This window comes from Chelmon rostratus, chromosome 20, assembly GCF_017976325.1.
Source record: "Chelmon rostratus isolate fCheRos1 chromosome 20, fCheRos1.pri, whole genome shotgun sequence".
Lineage (NCBI taxonomy): Eukaryota > Metazoa > Chordata > Actinopteri > Chaetodontiformes > Chaetodontidae > Chelmon > Chelmon rostratus.
The window spans coordinates 912,501-925,454 of NC_055677.1; the positions used below are offsets into that span (position 1 = coordinate 912,501).

The window sequence follows — 12,954 nt, forward strand, 5'->3', positions numbered from 1 at the left end:
TACTCTCAGTAGTGTGAAGGCAGCATCACGTTTCCCGTCGGTCGGTGTTCAATGAATGCTTCTTCTTTGACCGTGTTCGTCCAGCAGAGCGCTGAGGAGCTGTTGATGAGCTCCGGTCCGACCAGCAGCTGTCAGCACGTCTTTAGCTGAAAACAAGTCTGCTGAGCGGTGACATTTTTCATGGCCATTTTTCCTTCTCTCCCTCTCGGCTTCGTTCCCAAGGAGACTCTGACTGAAGGTTACACTATTTCTGCCCTTCAGTTTTTCATCCATCAGCATATGACATGGTGCCAACCTCCATCTGCCTGTCTGTCTGTAGCCCAGGCTCTAACATGGCGAAATAAAATCTAAAACCATACCTCTTAGCATCATAATCATCCCTTAAATAACTCATTTTATTTTTAAATTATAGATAAGTTGAAAATTATTAAAACAGCTGATTTGGAATTAGTTAATTAATTAAAATGAATGAATAATTTAAATAAGTCATGATATATACATCTGTTAAAAGTTGCTTTTAAAGGTCTGTTTAAAATGCAAACAAAGAGGGAAGATGCCAAAAAGCATTCTGTATTACGGAGGGGGGGTTAAGTCACATGTTCCCCAACCAGCCAATCAGAGGATTCAGTGAATGTCATGTGACAGGTTCATTTCCTGTATCACTTCCTGTTTGATGAAGAGATCGCGCTGGCAGCCTCGTGTGCTGATCGATAAATCAAAAGTAACTCCATGATCATCCACCGGAAAAGTGCGACTGGACGACTGCAGGTCGATGAAGTGAGGCGCTATCGGGCGATGTTGACTCGGAGGTCAGGTTTTGTTTTACCCAGGATTCCCTCCTGCTGTGTTGGTGACGTCGGCTGGAAAAGGTTGGAGCCATACCCCATCACTTTCCTGTTGGGACTGTATGAACTTCAGTCCCAGATCCCAAGACCAAAGATTCCCAGTGTGAACTGGGTGGCGAGCCAGAGTCAACCATTGTTATCCGAGGTGTTTTCTGATTCCTCCTTCCCTCACGGACTGTGTGGTAAGATGAAGTAACGTAACAAAGGTTACATGTCTCTCCATCTTCATTCCAGGAGTGGAAAATACGTACGATGTATATTTATTCGTCACATGGTTGTAGTTGTACTTCTGAGTACTGCTGCTGTTACTCAGCAGGAGTCTGCAGACAGCAGCAGGGGTCTGCAGACAGCAGCAGGAGTCTGCAGACAGCAGCAGGGGTCTGCAGACAGCAGGTCACAGTGGAACTGAAAGGAGTTCATTACCTGGCTGAGAAGTTGGAGGTGTGCAGCCTGCCACTCTTCATCAGGGTTTAGGGTTTAGAGGTCAGGGTTGCAGCTCACTGCGGGAGCTCCTTCCTCTTCTAGTACTCCCTGACATGTTTCAAACTGATCTGCTGTCAGAAAATGACATTCCCTGCGACCCCTTCATAATAAAATTCAACTCATGCTTTTAATGTGAAGCTGCAGCAGCAGGAAATGTTTGTTCGTAATACGTAACACTAGTATACTGACATGTGCTGCAAACTAATATACTTAGTAGGTATTTAAATGCCAGTCTTTCAGATTATAGCTTTAAAGTGTGGATTCTTCTTGTAAACAAACATATTTCCTGTTTGCATTCAGTGTTTCTGATCATTATAACCGTTCCAGCAGCTTTAAGTGTCTGTGTAGCATGTGTCTCAATTTAAAGTTGCTTAGTTGACTAAAACACTTTACTGATATCACGTATTGAAAATATGAGCAAAACAAACCTATAATTAAATGGATCAATAATGTCAAAAACACTTGTGTTGTGTTTCGTTGATGATCGTTGCTGGTATATTTTACTGTTCTAGTATATTCTTATTGCCTTAGTATATTTTCATCTCTGGTATATTTTTATTGCATTTATTCGTATTTTTATCTGCATGTTAGTTTAGTTTATTCTTTATTTTATTTTATGATTACTATATTATTATTATATTTCTTATTGTTTCTGACATGGGGGGGTTGCAATACAAATTTCATGGACATGCTACGCTCAGTGATAATAAAGACGATCTTGAATCTTGAATTGATCTCTTAAATCCATCTTCTCAATATAATAAAGTAAAAAAATTAAAAAAGTAATCAGAACATTTTGGTCAACGAATCAATGCGAAATCCACAGAAAAGCTGACGAAGGTATTTATTTTGTTTTCTGTCTGTCGTCTTTAATGATATGAGAGGAGTGAAAGCAGCCGTACACTCTGATGTTTATTACATCTAAAATGTACACTCACCTCAAACACGAACAGTAAATCCTTTTGGTTTTTACAGACTAACAAAGCAGCAGCCTTGACACGACTACACACACACACACACACACACACACACACTCCAGTCCAGGGTCAGGCTGTTTGTTATCAGTCCTGTTGAGTCTCGAGTGTCACTGTGGAGGACAGAACAGGACCGGAGGACATCACTGTCACTGATAGTAAGAGTGTGTGTGTGTGCGTGTGTGTGTGTGTGTGTGTGTGTGTGTGTGTGTGTGCGTGTGTGTGTGTGTGTGTGTGTGTGTGTGTGTTGTGTGTGTGTGGTGTGTGTGTGTGTGTGTGGGGGTGGTGTGTGTGTGTGTGTGTGTGTGTGTGTGTGTGTGTGTGTGTGTGTGTCAGACCTTGACAGCAGAGACTCTTCGGCGTCATTTTTCAACATTCCTTTAAGCTACATTTGGCTGTAAGAAACAGATTGTGTCACTAGTTTGAATCGCTGGTTTATTGTTCAGATTTAACTCTGTGGTGCTCAAATCACCCAAAAACGATGTTTAAAAAACTCAACACAGTGAGTCTTTCCAGTCATAACCCCCCCAGCTGCTCACCGCATGTAACATATGCACATCACATACGGTGATGTTTCACTGTGGGACACCGAGGTCCGGTTCAGATGGGAAGTACTGGATGTGGAGAGGACTGGAGGGGCACAGGGAGGCTGGGAGATGGGTTTTCAATTCGCACGGAGCGAAAGCAGTAAATACAGAGACACGACAGCAGGAATCCCTCCGGACCGCACGAGAGGAAACGTGGACAACTGGACAGGAACCGGCCGATCCGGTCTGTGACCTGCATGTCAGGAGCCAAAGAACATGAACCAGAACCAGGAACAACCACCAGGTGTGACACAAAGTCTGAAGAGAGCTCAGGTAAAACGCGGCGGAAGCATCAACCTCAGCTGAAGGTGTTCACAGGTCCTGAGGGTGGCGCTGGAGGAAAGCTCGTCGCAGCATTAAAATCTAGAGGGTTCATCCTCTGGGAGTCATGAGTATGAAACGTGAATGTATCTGGCTGGTGGAGCTGTTGTTCAGTCTAACACCGTAGACTTTATAAGATAATATTTTCTGCAAACCAGAGAAAACTTTGTTCAAACAATGATTCCTATAATAACGTGTAGATAAAGTCACTCCAGAAGAAGACGTTCAGGTACTTCCTGTCCAGCTGGACCTCTTTGATCTGAACCAAACCCATCCGTCCTGTGATGTGGATCAGCCGGAGCTGCTGTGAATCAGGCTGTTAGCTGTCAGACTGAACCGCGCTGAACCGGCTGATGACTAACACGTCCTTAACCTTGAACCTGCGTGGGCGGGTCGTGCGCCGCCGGTGCTCATCCTGCTGTGGGTATATTTGTCTTTTTGCTTGTTTCGCTGTAATGACGGTGACTAATCCAACGTGCACGACCTTTCAGCGGTGAGCCAGCCAGCCTGGTAATTAGCCAATTAGGATGTTATTATCCCTCATGATGCCTCACCAGCAGAAGGTTTCCCTGTTGGCTCTGCGGCGATCGCTGCGAGGAAGAGGAGGATGTTTGTTCACAGAGAAGTCTTCCTACACATCTTTTCATGTGCTGACGGACTTACAGTGAATGGAAAGATTCATCAGCTGTGAGTCCTCTGTCCCCTCGGCCTGTGCGGAGCCTGTTGCTGATTGGCTGGAGCAGTGTCGTGTCGGGGTTTTTGTGCAGCGTGCAGAGCATCAGGAGATGACCTTTAACATCACCTGATGCATCAAAGTGAGTTTATCACATACGATATTCTCTGTTTTCTCTGCCAGGACACACAAACCTTTAGAGCACTTAATGTCATCATCATCATCATCATCATCATTATTCTATTAGTTATGGTTGGTATGAGCGGCCTCGGACTCCTGCCCCCACCTGGAACAGGCTGACTGTTACTTTGTTGGAGATTTGCGTATACTGGCGACCGTTTTCAGCCACTTCCTGGAAAAACAGTGGATGTGCTGCTGCACTTTGTATCAGCAGAGCGAACACACAACAATACTTTGTATAACTGAGGACAGACAGACGGCTGAAGTCTGGACTGTGGGGGGGTCAGCTACAGCTACAGAGACACCCTGGACAGTTTATTTTGTTTAAGATTTATTTTTAGATGTATATTTTATTTTCTATAATCATCCTCAGGTTGAAGGTGGATCTCCTTCCCTCCAGGCCGCCGTGGACCTGCTGACAACTAATCACCACCACCGCGAGACCAACAATCAGAAGACAACGAGCAGAACTGTAGTTATAGACGGCATGTCGACACACACCGCTGACAAAGACAGACAGAATCAGTCGAACAGACGGAGACATGAGTCTTCACCGGCTGCTGGATTTACTGCTCGCTGTCCTGAAAGCTCGCAGGGGGGAGAGCGAAGCGGAGAATCAGATCAAAGCTGGGGGATGACGGACAGCGAGGAGGTCAGCTGATAATAAAGCGTTCCGGGAGGCGACGATGGCGAGGCTGATGGGAAACAAATGGCCGCAGGTATCTCATGCTTTTCATTGGACATGCTGAAAACAGTCATGACTGGACCGCTGCTGAGCTTCCAGCATCTCTGCTGGCTTCTCCTCGCGTGCCATCAGAAGCACAGATATTGGGTTAATTCTCCCGTTGGTGCCGTTAACGGTGCGCCTAACGGGTTAAATGCACAGAATGAGTGTCAATAGAAACTGTATTTGTGAAAACACGGAATAGAAGCAGGAGAAGTTAGTTTGTTTCTGGTTGTTCCACATAGTTTCTCATGCTCACTAAATGAGAGATTAATGGTTTGGGTCTCCAGACGCTTTCTGGTTCTGCTGTTTCTTCAGTCGCTGTGACTCAGTGGAAACTCGACTCGAAACTATAAACTAAGCCCTGCAGAGATAAGAGCTCACAGCAGCAGGCTAATTATCGTCTCAGCCCGGCATTCAGACGCAGAATGTGTTTTCCATGAAGGACAGTAAATCAGTTTGAGGTTTGGAGGTCTCGGCCTCGCCGGGGCCAAACCGCCGACCTCAGATACGATCCTGCGGACCCGAGACGGCGTTCCTGCCGCTCTCTATGGCTTTCTGCGGTTCCGAAGAAACTCGGGTTAACCCCATTTACATTTCATGCCATGATTGAAAGAGCTCCAGCGTCTACAGACGTTCTTCAGTGTTCAAAGCCGTGAAACGAAAAATGACTGAAGGCGATTCATGTTCTTGGCCCAGAGCGTCTTGTTGCTGCAGCCTGTTCGAAAGTTGCGCCACAGTTTTGGGGTCTGAGTTTCAGACATCAGCGATGAGATGTTTGTGATTTATTCGTCATGATGGTAATCACTGTGGGCCTGACGCACACGCGCACACACGCGCACACACGCCGACTGTGTGTGAGTATCATGTCAACGCACAGTTTCCAGCTCCGTGGTCATTATCTTATTAAGCTAAAGATAAACCTGTTTTTACACCGGACTGCAGGCTGATGTGTGAGCGCTGAGTCATCACGGTCACCAGGTGTAGCTCACCTTATCAGGCTGTCACAGGACTTCCTGGTTCTGTCTGTCACAAAAATTCAAACCTCAAGGCAGCTTTCTGCGTGTTTCTGTCCACGTAGTTATGTCAAATGTCAACAGGAGTTAAAACTCTAATAAAGTGCGAGTCTTAGCATGGACGACGTCAGGCGTACCTGAGCTCTGCAGGGGGGGCGCTCACCTGCAGACTCAGGTCTTCGTTGTTGTCTCCATGCAGGACCGTCAGATTCCCGTTTGCTGGACGTCTGGGGGGAAATGACTCCGCTGTCACGCCCTCTGTTCTGGAAGCTGCTCTCACTCGGGGAAACGCAGTCATTTGTGATAATTGCCTTCAGTGATTTTATTCCCGTGCAAATCGTCCGTGTCTGTAATTCGTCAGGAGAAACTTCCGCGTTAAATTAGCCAGCGTGCTCTCTCCAGCCGAGTCCGATCTGATGGCCTCTCCAGCGGGCTCTTCAGGATGTTTCTTATCTACAGGAAAACTTTTGGATTGTAAAGCTGTATGTTTAGGAGAGAGTCTATGACTTCATTTACAGTCAAACAAGAACTCACTCAGATCTTTATCTTTCCTGTGCGACGTGGACGTACGGTGTCGAATGGACGGAAAATCGAGGGATTCATCGCAGAAGCTTCCTCTAATTAAATCACAGCTCTGACGAACCTTTGGACGACGTCAGAAAGTGCAGATGGGTCTCTTCGTTTTGGAGCTCGTGGTGTTTTTCTGATGGGTCTGCCCTTCAAACAGATTAATAACCAACCCTCCGCTGTCACCTGGACGAGGAACACGTTCCAGGTGTTTCTGCAGGTCTGGTTTAAAGGTGCTGCTTCTGGACTGTGTCTCTGCAGTGAGGTCGAACTCGCTTGTTAAGGGATCATCTCTCTTCAGAATGGAAACTTAATGCTGAAGCATTTTTTTCATTTTTCATTCTTTATATCTGGTATTTCTGTGATATATTATCATTGTTATTATTGCAATCCAGCTGCGTGAACCGAAAGGTCTCAGCAACGAGACTCTGCATCATATCTGCCTGCTCCTCACTGCTTTGACTGTGAAAGAGTGATGGGATGAGCAGCTCTGGTTCACCTGGCGCCTGAATAAAGGAGCCGGTCGAGGTGCATGAGTCTGATGACCAAATCCAGAAGAGCTTCGGACTGGGCTTCAACACCTTCAACAATCCTAAATATCGCAATAAAAAAACGGTAATGGAAACACCTAAATTTCGAAAATCCTCTCAAATATCGCAAAAACATTTTTATGCTCTCATGAGGTGGTTTTTCAGACGTGTCGATATTAAAGGGTATCGCAAAAGTGTAATGGAAACACTTTTTTCGCATTTACACGTCTCCGAGGTCAGCAGACTCCCCGTTTCAGGCCGCATGCAGTCAGATATAACGTCTTGTTAATTTTGTATTGTATGAATTATAATTGTTTAATTATTGTTTTCTGGATCTCAGTAAGTAGCAGACAAAAACACTCCAGCTGTTCCAGCTGCCATGCTGGCTGATCTGTTAAAGACAATCCGACAGCTGTGATCTCGTCCTGTGTCACTTTGCAAAATCTAATCATTCCGTTTTCATTAATCGTGAGATGAACTTGTGATGAGTGTGTGCACCTCAGCTGTGTGGGAGACACGCGTGCACGCCGTTAACTTTAATATTTACACATAATTGCTGATAGAAAATATGTTCAAAGGACACTTCAGTAATTCACAGTCTGCTGCTGCTCCGCCGGCGCGAGCTGACGCTGTGAGAGCGAGCCGACGCCGTCAGAGCGAGCCGACGCCGTCAGAGCGAGCCGACGCTGTCAGAGGAGCCTCACGGGATAACAAAGTGATAAATTATAGGCCAAACACTCAGGTAAGCACGCTTCTCTTTCTTAGATTCCACTGCTTTAACTTTCCCAACAGCAAATCACGTCATCTGTCGTTAATTAACATTAAATAAATGATGTCAGGTTCTGGTTAAAATGCCGCCACACTGCAGTCAGATGACACCATGAGACACTTTTACACACTCAAACATTCCCTTCACAGACTGAGCATCGAATGTTCGTGACGTAAAAAAACACGTCACCTCCTGAAGCAGCGAGGCCCGGAGCGGCAGTCGACCACATCGGCTGCTCCGCTGGCAGGGAAACACCCCGCTGTGGTCTGCCGCGGCCTTTCATCTGCACACACACTCACAAATACTCCTTTACTTACACGAAGCGCTCTGCAGCCCCGACTTCAGCCTTCACGATCGCTGTCACGGCCGCGCTCTGAGCGGCTCCTGGAAGAGCCGATGAGCGGTAAAAGCTGTCGTCGCGGTGCAGGTCTGAAACTGTCCACGTGGTCCTCACAGAGACAGAAGAGCGGCGACCGGCTGATGTTTCGGTGCGCCGCTGCCGAGGCGGGGCAGAGTCATCTGCAAGTCATTTCGCCGTCCTCCTGTCATTAAGAGCTTCTTCTATTTATACCGCGGACGCACATGCGCCGCGTCAGACACGCAGACAGGAAGCTGTTTCAATCATTTCAGAGTTCATAAATGTATCTGAAATACCGACATCCTGATGATTAATCTGCTCTGACGGTCGCTCCGGCAGTGGAGCATTAATGAAGCGTCCGTGTGTTCGCGCCTCGCCGCCTCTTCGTCCGTCGCTTCGGTCTGGCAGGTGGTTGTGAACGCTGCGACGCCACCACCACCCCAACGCTCTGTCAGAGCTGTCTTTACGTCTGCTTCTCGTCCTCACGTTCTGATTAAATTGTGTCGCTTCGGTGCAGTCTCCCAACAGGAAGCAGCACACGGGGGGACAGGACATGTGGTGGGGCCTCGTGGACAAGCTTTAGCTCCATGGAGCTGTGCAAACGGCGGAGGAACTGATGGAGCTGTACAGTGAACGGGGGGGGCACTCTGACGTGTCCTCCCATGGACAGAAACTGCTGCAGCCCTCAAAACCCCCCCGCTAAGTATGCTATGAGGTATGCTATAGCTAGCTAGCTAACCACCGTCTGAATGTTAGCCACTGTACGTTTCAGCTGCCAGCTTCAGTCACATGAATCTGGCTGCAGCGCTCGCTCACTGCCTTCCTCTCATACACTCGTGCACGTGTGTGAGTGTGCACGTGTGTGTATGTGCACGTGTGTGTGTGTGCATGTGTGTGCGTGTGTGCGGTTTGGGTTGTCTTTGGGCTGGTATCTGCCGCGTCTCTCTTCTGGTTTTGGGAGACTCCGTCCTGTCGTGATCCTGTCTCATGTTCTCATGTCAGTCCAGGACATGACTCACGTGACTTCATTGCATTTATTACATGTAAAAGAAAAGCCAAAGAGCAGCAGAGCTCAACAGTGTTTCCTCTTTGCACCAGGAGCAGGATGGGAAATACTCTCATAAAGAATTTAGCTGTAGGCTTGCAAACGGTGACCCCGCAGGATCACCTGTGTGAATCATGACTCGCTGTCTTTACATGTGAGCGGGTGTCAGACTTCCCTTTCTCAAGGTCTTGCAGCACATGACGTGATGAGATGAGCTCTTCCCTCTTCACGTCTCCGTGTGTGCGCCTGTTCGAATAGTCACACATGTGACGAGCATCTAAAACGCTTCAGAGGACGCCGGCGGTTTGGTCGTATCCGAGGCTGCGAGCGTTTATTCTTTGTTGCCATGAAAACAAATGTTTGCAGAAAAAACTAAATCGAACAGATGAGACACGCATCCGACTGTTGTCTTCGCATGTGAACGACACCAAAACGTGTGTGTGTCCTCCTCATGTGTGCCACGTCCTTAAATGACATGAGAACATAAGACGTGATCATCACAGGACGGAGTCTCCCAAAACCAGATGAGAGCAGCAGATACCAGACCAAAGACAGCCCAAACCACACACACACACACACACACACACATGCACACACACACACGCACACACACACACACTTTCCTCAGCTTCATTCTCAAAATAAATGTCGTTTTGTTCCTCACAACAGCACACACATACTAACCTCACTCCATTACCTCATCAATGCAAATCTACTTCTGCTCACGAGACGCCACACACACACACACACACACGCACACACACAGTGTTTTGCTGCTGTTTGCTGGGGTTTCTCGGTTTGTCCTCGCAGTCAAGCCCACAACACGCGTTCTGTAAAGGCGGGTTCTGATTGGACGATGCTGTCTTTCTGCTGCGGCTGTGAGTCATTAGCGGATCTTCCTGTGGAAAACAGAGGTGAATGACTTCACGTCGGATCTCACGGGGTGATGCCGCTGAGGAACAGTTCATGGTCTGCAGAGAGCACGAAGGAAGAAAACAGATTAAAAACGAATGCATTTTGGAGGGATAAAGCTGTCTGTTACAGGATACAATTTTAAAGGACGGGTCGTTAACATATGATGACTAGACGTCCCAGTTCGTCCAAGGGTGTCCCAGTTCCAAACTGGGTGTCCTGACAAATATTTGTTTATCCAGATATACCCACTGACCCAGTTTGAACACATGGTCGCTCTATGTTGGCTAAGATGTTCTTTTGTTAGCAAGTCAATCCCATGCTAACAGGGGATTCCTCTGTTAGTTAGCGATTCCTCCGTTAGCACGATCATCTGTGTTAGCAGGGATTTCTCGTGGTTGCGGGGATTCTGTGTTAGCCAGCCTATTCACATATTAACTGGCGGCATCTGCGTTAGCAAGGTATTGTTATTAGCAGGGTGTCGCCTGTGTTTAACCAAACTATTTCTCTGTTAGCGGGCGTCTGCGTTAGCAACTTGCTAGCTGGGTGTGCCTGTGTTTAGCTAGCCTATTCCTCTGTTAGTGGGTTATTTGTGTCAGTTGGATGTTTGATTGTTGATGGCGAGTAAAACCCTTCCAGTATGATTGGACTAATCCTCCCAGCTAATCCCAACACAGGCAAAGAGGTGGAGCGCGGGTGGAGCTAAGGTGAGCCCAATGAAGATTGCTCACTGAAAAGTTGTTTGGGTAGCGAGCCGAAGCCTGGTTAGCTTTAGCTATTTGATCTTTTCGAAATTGGTAAGAATAATTCTAGCTGGTTAGCTAACACACAGTTAATGCTAGCTAATAAGTTGACAATAGCTAGCATGTCAGGCATTTTGGAAATATTTGTTAGTTCAGCGACAAAACGTAAAACAAGACAAAATTACTGGTGTTGAATTCTAAACCAGTTTTTGTTATCTGGACAGGGAGCTAGCATTAGCAGTTAGCAGAGATCTGAAGTGTGTTATTCTGCCTGCTTTCCTGTGAGCAGACCTGCAGCTGTTTCTGTTCACCGTCAGTGTTTCAATCAGCATCAACGAACCAAAGTCAGACTAATTTTACCTAAAAAACGCTCTGATAAACGTGTTTCTGAGCGGACGAGCAGCTATATGTTCATCACTTCAGGATACTCACTGGTACTAACCCCGAGATCTCTGGCACAGTTTTGCCTGATTTTGGTCATTTTTCCTTTATATTTGTGCTTCTACCATGGGGAAGTAGGCTTTGTAGTTCAATGGTTTCTCTTTTGAGCTGTTTTAATTGTGTTTATTGTTGATGTACAATCAGGAGTCTAAACAGGGTGTTTTATTTTGAAAATTTACTGGCTTTTCTACACTGTTGCTGAGTCTGACTTCCTGTCGGGCTCGATCTGCTCTGTGCAGATTGACCCGTCGTCCGTCAACAGTAGACTTGGCCCAGAGCTTGTGCCAATCATACGTAGATGGTGGAAACGCACTCATTGTCTAGAATGCAGCCGGATCACAGACCCGGATGATAACGAGCCCGGTGGATTTTTGGGGTCAGTGAAGATCATTTTGTCGCACTAACTGTGTATAGTTGACATTTTTACCGTCTTATATTAGTGGCTTTCGTCACTCTTAGTGCTGTTCGGGGGATAACTGTGTTTTGGAACTAAATGTTGGATCATTTGGGGTTTTGGGGATGTGAACAGGAAGTTGTTAGCAGCTCCTGCTAACAGCGTATCCATGGATGTACAGACTATCTGTCATGTCTCGTCATGTCTGTTAATGTGTTTTGTTCACTGGTGTCATGTCTTGTTATGCACTTCCTGTTTTATTGTGAAACCTAACTCTCCTCTCGTTTCAGACCCTTGACTTCCTGGTGTCCTTCCCACCTGTCTGATTGTCTGCCCCGCCCTGATTGTCTCCACCTGTTCCTTGTTACCTCATGTGTATATATAGTCTGCGTCTCCCTTTGTCCTGTGATTCAGCCAGTTTGTGTTGTTCTAGAGAACTTGAAGAAAACCTTGAGACTTTTGTTTGTCTTGTCTAGTTGCCAAACGCTTTTTGTTTTGCCTTGAAAGAAACCGAGACTTTTTTAACATTAAATCCTTCGTGCTTTGACTTCCTTTTGTGTTTTAAGTTTTGCATTTGAGTCCAAAAAACTCGAGCCTGAGAGCCTGTTACTGTCCCTGGACCACTTAAAACAATATGTCAATGGTTAAAAATAGAAGTTAAGAAAGTATATATTCCCCCAGTCTTCAAGGATGTGCCAGTTAGCCCCGCCCACAGCGGCGTGCCTGGTATCATGTCTGCGTTTACGTTTTTATTTTTTCACTTTTAAAGGAGCTGAATATCCTCTTCAGTCTGACATTAACTTCACGTCAGCAGGACCAAGCTGAGGATTAGCTGATCGTGTCTTATCTTATCTTATCTTATCTTAAAGTAACAGTATCATATTAAAGTAAACCGGTCTCCAAAAAAACAGGATGTTTTGTTATAAAGATTTTACTTCCAGTGCAGTTTCCATCCACACATGCAGTGTGTTTACATGCAGTAATAACGTTCACCTTAACAACTCTGGAACAGACACTCTTCATTCTTGTGGGACCTTTAAAGGTTCCTTAAATGTGCCTCACCTGCTGCAGGTGTTCAGCGAGTGAACTCAAGGAAAACATCATTTAAATGTGATGAATCCTCTTTCCAGCGTGTCTCACGTTGTTTCCTGAAGGACTCGAACCCTGCAGCTCGTCACCTCTCAGCAGTAGAAAGGGGGCGCAGGAGGAACCGCTGGGCTCCGGCTGACCTCTGGACCCCTCGCCTCGTGCATCACAGCTTTAATAGAGGCTGCATTTTTCCCTCGGCGTGAGGAAATGAATGCCTGCTGCGTCTCCTCCTAATCCTCCACCCGAACGCTCGTCCTCTCGAGCGTCGGGTTTTGCAATCAAAGGTTTTGTGTGTGAGTTTAA

The 12,954-nt window shown here is 46.5% G+C and overlaps 1 protein-coding gene across 3 annotated transcripts in view; it reads left to right on the top strand.

Annotated features, from left to right (window-relative positions):
• LOC121623616 (NACHT, LRR and PYD domains-containing protein 3-like) overlaps positions 1-12,954 on the top strand; it is a 377,011-nt gene that overhangs the window by 276,327 nt on the left and 87,730 nt on the right. The gene's annotated exons all lie outside the window — the stretch shown is intronic.